Source organism: Macrobrachium nipponense, chromosome 44, assembly GCF_015104395.2.
Source record: "Macrobrachium nipponense isolate FS-2020 chromosome 44, ASM1510439v2, whole genome shotgun sequence".
Lineage (NCBI taxonomy): Eukaryota > Metazoa > Arthropoda > Malacostraca > Decapoda > Palaemonidae > Macrobrachium > Macrobrachium nipponense.
In genome coordinates this window covers 47098156-47104155 of record NC_087221.1, presented here as the reverse complement: position 1 = coordinate 47104155, position 6000 = coordinate 47098156, and the positions used below count along the sequence as shown (strand labels likewise).

General features: G+C 39.0%; 1 protein-coding gene across 3 annotated transcripts in view; it reads right to left on the bottom strand.

The window, feature by feature from the left end:
* Positions 1-694: 694 nt before the first annotated feature.
* LOC135204292 (m-AAA protease-interacting protein 1, mitochondrial-like) overlaps positions 695-6000 on the bottom strand; it is a 35259-nt gene continuing 29953 nt past the window's right edge. For all 3 annotated transcript variants that reach the window (XM_064234447.1, XM_064234448.1, XM_064234446.1), the window contains exon 6: positions 695-1027. The gene's annotated coding sequence lies outside the window, so the exon portion shown is untranslated. The remainder of the gene's footprint in view (positions 1028-6000) is intronic.

The window sequence follows — 6000 nt, the reverse complement described above, 5'->3', positions numbered from 1 at the left end:
TACTACAGCTGTAATGTGCACCTAACAATCCTTCCAACACTCCTCGGAAGGAGACCAGTCCATTCTGTTCAAACTGCATTGGTATCTATCCAGGTTTCACTGCACATCTGGTGGTTGTTAAGGCAGTGCCTTTGTGTCTGTGGAGTCTAAGTTAACACCCGCTGGCCCCCTCCCGGGTGTGGGTATGGAGTGCAATTAGCCAAACTCCCCTCCACATGGGTTGAAGTCTTTATGATCACTGTCACCACAAGTTATCTGGTGCCAGCATAGTTAGTTTACCTTACCACTGGTTCTCCAGTACCACAACTCCAATTCCTGCAATTTCAGGAGTAAAAAGTGTCCAGTCCATTTGATATCTCACAGAAATATAAAATGTCTAGTTGTAAATTATCAAAAGCAGTTGTACTTAGTACCAGTAAATAAGCAATCCTCAAACAAGAGTTCCTCAAACACTTGGTCGGCTATGGCAAAAGAGTGCACTACATTTTTTTTAACCTTGTCACACTGCTGGTGCCAAGAGTTTGATCAAACACCAGAGCTGCTGTGAGCTCAGATACATACCTTGACAATTGTAAATAAATGGATTGATTTATTTCCTTTTCTGTGAAGTGCCTTGAGGGACTGCAGATATGCACAATAAAACTGTAGTATAAGAAAGTAAGGAGTTTGTATGAAAAAAAACAAAAAACAAATACACAACTGTCTTTTTGAAAATTATATCTTTAATAATTAAAACTGTTTCAGTTAGTGAGTGGGTACATTTTTATATCTACACTTCTATATTATGTTTTTACAAGTTAAGACTGAATAAATTTAGTAAACTTATGATCTGTATCTACATAATGTGATTGACCGTTTCAAAGAAATATGAATTGCAAAATATGTCAAATGTAGTGGTCGACAAATGGTATCCCAATTTATTTTGCAGAATTATAAGAACATTTACACAAGGTAGTTTGTCCACATCTTAAGAGCTTTGTCCTTCTAGTTGACTCTCAGGGTTTCATCCTCTTAAAACTGGTGCATCCTGAAAAAAATAAATGTACAGTATTAGAGTAAATTTTTTTAATATATGTATTTAAATAAAAAATTTTAAAATAATAAAAATCAAAGCAAGCTTTAAAGTAATGCAGATAGTAAATCATAAAAAACAAAATATACCCTGAACCCCCCAATACTTGTTGGAGTGCACTAAGTGTGCAAAGATGAGCAACAAAGATGGGCAACAGGAAGTCTTTCGCTACACTGTCAAAGTCCTGTATGCCTCCAACATGCCTACCTTGTTTGTATATTTATCTCGTACTGCATATTTGCCATACACAGATTTAATTTTTTTTTCATACAAATTGGCTAATACTGCTTTGGTGACAAATTTTTTTTCATACCAATTGGCTAGTACTGCTTTGGTGACACTGTTACTACCAGGTTTCATTTGTAGGGGTGGATTTATTAAATACTTTTTGTTTACTGCAGGGTCGCCTGGCAGACTTTTGGATAAAAAGGAGATGTGAAAGGATCAACAAGGTTTGTTCCAACTACTACAGCTTAAAAAATCATCTAATATAAGCCAGCAAGAACTTTTAGCAATCCCTCATGGATTTCCCGATCTCATGGGGAAGACTCGGTAGGTGGCAGTATAGGATGAAGTCCCCACATCTGTAACTTTCTGAAAGTAGATTAGCAGCGTAATCAGAGCCTTAACAGCCGACAGTAATTGAGTCTTGTCTTACGGATCCACATTTGCGGAATTTGGACTCTAACTATAGTACAGGAAATGTTTCACTGTCATTACACCTGCTGTTCTGCACAAATACTTAACAGGAGGGTTGTAGCGCCAACATCAATAACAGTGCAGTGATCCATCATTCATCTGCGATAATTCAACCATACAGTGATCCATTGACCTTGAAAAGGCTTATGACCGAGTCCCGAGACAAGAGGTACGGAGGAGTCCGAGGGAGAAGGTGGTGCCAGAGAAGTACGTACAATTGATACAAGAGATGTACCGGAATGTATTTACCAGAGTGAAGAACAGTGTTGGGGTGACAGAGGGACTTGAGGTGAGAGTAAGAATACACCAGGGGTCGGCTCTGAGCCCATCTATCTTTAATATAGTGATAGACGGTATAACAGAGGAAGTAAGGGAGGCAGTACCACGGAACATATTGTATGCAGATGATATTGTTCTGTGCGCAGAGAGCAGGGAAGATCTGGAAATGAAATTGGAAAGATGGAGACAAGTACTGGAGGACAGAGGAATGAGAATAAGTAGATCAAAGACAGAAGGACAAAAGAATGAGATAAGTAGATCTAAGACCAAATATATGTGTACCACCAATGAGGGGGATGATAAGAGAAAGTATTCAGCTTGGTGGAGAACAAATAAAGAGTTGATAAGTTTAAGTATTTGAGATCCTTTGTTAATGCTGGAGGAAGTATGGAAGAAGTAAAACGTCGGGTACAGGCAGGCTGGAACAACTGGAGAGCGGCCTCTGGAGTTCTTTGTGACAAAAGAGTACCACTGAGGTTAAAAGGGAAATTTCACAAGACTGGTAAGAACAGCAACGCTGTATGGTACAGAAACAGCAAGCTTGAGGAAAACAGAGATGATGATAAATGTGGCAGAACTGAGAGTGCTTAGGTGGATGTCTGGGGTGACAAGAGAGGATAGGATCAGAAATGACTACATAAGGGGGTCAACTAAGGTGGTGGAAGTATCAAAGAAAGTGCAGGAGGGGAGGCCGAGATGGTATGGACACCTGTTGAGAAGAGATGAGGACCATGCTGGGAGACATACTACAGGGATGGAGGTTAAAGGAAGAAGAGGGAGACCAAGAAAGAGATGGAAGGACTGTGTGAGAGGAGACTTACACGAGAAGGGAATTGATGAGGCAGAAGCGCAAGATAGAAATATAGATGGAAATGGCTCATCCGAAACGGCGACCCCATATAAAAATGGGAACCAGCTTGGAAGAAGGTGATCCATAGTTTGTCTGCTATAATATGACCGTACAGTGACGCTTCGTTCATCTGCCATAATACATCCAAGACTTCAAATGTTTGAAGTTTCTGGAAAAAAAAAAAAAAAGAAAAAACAGCCAGGAATCTGATGTGTACGCAACATCTACTGCAAGACCCTCTAGGCATCCTCGTGACAGTAATGACCAGTTTGTCGCTTCATGACCTAGTGTAAAACAGGAAATTGGTGGAAAAGGGAATGACCTGTAAACACTCCTGGCAAGTTTTTAAAGCCATCCCACATAAGCAGTTTTAGCATCGCCCACAGATCAAAGTGTGTACATAATTTGTTTTTGTTTTGTGCCGAGTGCTGTAAAGTGTTTTTCATGTTGTTTACAAGTATGTACGGTATACAATTACTCCACAGTACTGTGAAGTGACAAAATATGGAAGAAGAATGTACAAAATTACCTTTCATAATACCTGTGCAATATAGCATAGTGAATTACATACTGTATTGTGTGTTGCTTATAAGCATTAACAGTACATATAGTACTACTCTTTGTCAAATTGGGGAAATAACAGCACAGTAGCTTGTACCCTATATCCCTTACTTGGTCAGTAAAGAATACTGTATGCACTATTATTTGCTTATAAGCAACACATTGTATGTACATACATACACTGTACTAAATTGCAGATGTAAAATGTTAAGTTATTACCTTTTTCTTCCTTATTTTGTCATTTTACAGTACTGAGGAGAATTTGTTTACTTGTTTGTAAACAACATGCATTACACTTTGCAGCTCTCTATACAGAACAAAAACAAAACACACACTTCTCAGCAATGCTGACTGCTTATATGCTTGAAAAATTTGCCAGGAGTGTTTACAGGTTCCTTCCCCTCCTCTACCGTCCTGTTTTGGGTCATGAAGTGGCACCAAGGTGCTTAAAAGGATAAAATAGTGTCACAGAACCAAATTCCTGGCTCGAAGAGAACAGGTCAGCACAGCGCAACATTGAAGATCAATCAGCAGTTGCTCGTTCACATATTCTGAAGTAAACGACGCGTGCATGGCTGAAGGGTTTCAAGGTTCTGATCACATTATTCTCCTATGCAGCCACATTTCCAAAATTTCTTCACATTTCCGAAGTTCCTTCAGCAGTGGGACCTTTACCAGCTTGCTATTTGAGGCCAGGATGATCTTGGGAAGTCAAATGTTGTAGTTCTCCTTCAATTTGTCCAAGATCCTCCACACTTCCTCTAACCTGGGTTGGGTTTTGCAGTAGCTATATTTTTTTATATAGAAAAAGCATACGGTACAACATGGAAACATAACATCATGCAAAAACTCCACTCAAAGGGACTAGGAGGCCACTTATCAATATTTATTAAGAACTTTTTAACAAACAGAACTTTTCAAGTAAGAGTAGAAAATTCCTACTCAGTAACCTATAAAATGGAAGAAGGAATCCCTCAAGGTAGTGTCTTGAGCTGTACATTGTTTGCTTTAGCAATCAATGACATTACTATAAATTTACAAAGTGGTGTAAAAAACAGTTTATATGTTGATGACTGTTATTTACTATACGAGTAGTAATTTGAGACATACTCAGAGTTCTCAGTACTGCCATTTCAAATATATGTAGTTGGACAAATTCAGTTGGTTTTAATTTTCAACTGATAAAACAAAAGCAATCATCTTCTACAAAGCGCCTCAGCGGCATGGTTGGTATGGTGTTGGTGTTCCACCTCGGTGGTCGCGGGTTTGTTTCTCGGCCATTCCATTGAGGAGCGAGAGATATGTATTTCTGGTGATAGAAGTTCGCTCTCGACGTGGTTTGGAAGTTACGTAAAGTCGTTGGTCCCGTTGCTGAATAACCACTGGTTCCATGCAACGTAAAAGCACCATACAAACAAAGACAAAAGATGTCTGAAGAACCAAACAGTCAAACTTCACCTTTATAGCACTGAAATACAATTTGTACAAAAATCAAATATCTAGGAGTGATATTTTATCAACATTTAAATTGGAAAGAGCACATCAAATACATTAAAGCCAAGGGCATCAAAGCCCTTGCCATATTGAAAAAGTTATCACACACTAATTGGGGAGGAAAGCAAGACATTATAAGGCAACAGTCTTATCCATAATAGATTACTGCTGTCCAATATATTCATCCGCCTCAGAATCTGCATTAAAAAACACTTGATACAGTGCACCATGAAGGCGTGTGATTGTGCACAGAAGCATTCCAATCGTCCCCAACAAGCTCGCTTCTGGTAGAAGCAGGTGTGTTGCCCTTGAAAGGGCATCACCGTAATTTGATAATACAAAGAGGTCTTTCACTGCAAGTGGGATCGTCTTCTGCAGCCGACTGCTTTCAAAACTGTAATCCAGTAACAAAAGTTTATAGTACAAGCTCTTTCCCAAAAAGAGCGAAGTACATAATGAACTTTCGTAACATAATCCAATTTTTCAACCACCAATGGAATTGCCACCACCGTGGATTTTAAAACTAATAAAGTTATGTACCTCCCTGTCTTACCTACTTAAAAAGCAAATGACAAGTACAGAAATGTACCGCCAACATGCTTTGGAGCACATTAGAAGAAAGGAAACAAATTTATGGTATATACAGACGGCTCCAAAAATAATGTTGGAGTAGGAGCATCTGCATATTCGAAAAATATGTTAATCAGTATTTACTGCTGAAGTCACAGCCATACAGATGGCTCTTGATATGATATCTGAGGCAAAAGCAAGTGTGTCTTGTTATTTTCAGTGACTCGCATGGCACTATAGATGCTGCAAGACAGTATAAATCAGTAAACCAAATAATGTAGGAAATAAATAAAACAATTCATCAACCCCTCCAATCAGGATTATCAATAGAAACATGTTGGATCCCAGCACACGTGGGAATAAAAGGAAATGAAAATGCAGACTCGGCTACCAAATTAGCCTGCACTATCCCTCCAACAATTACACATGCCCCAGTGTCAGACTGGATAACATCTGTTAAACCATTGATTTACCA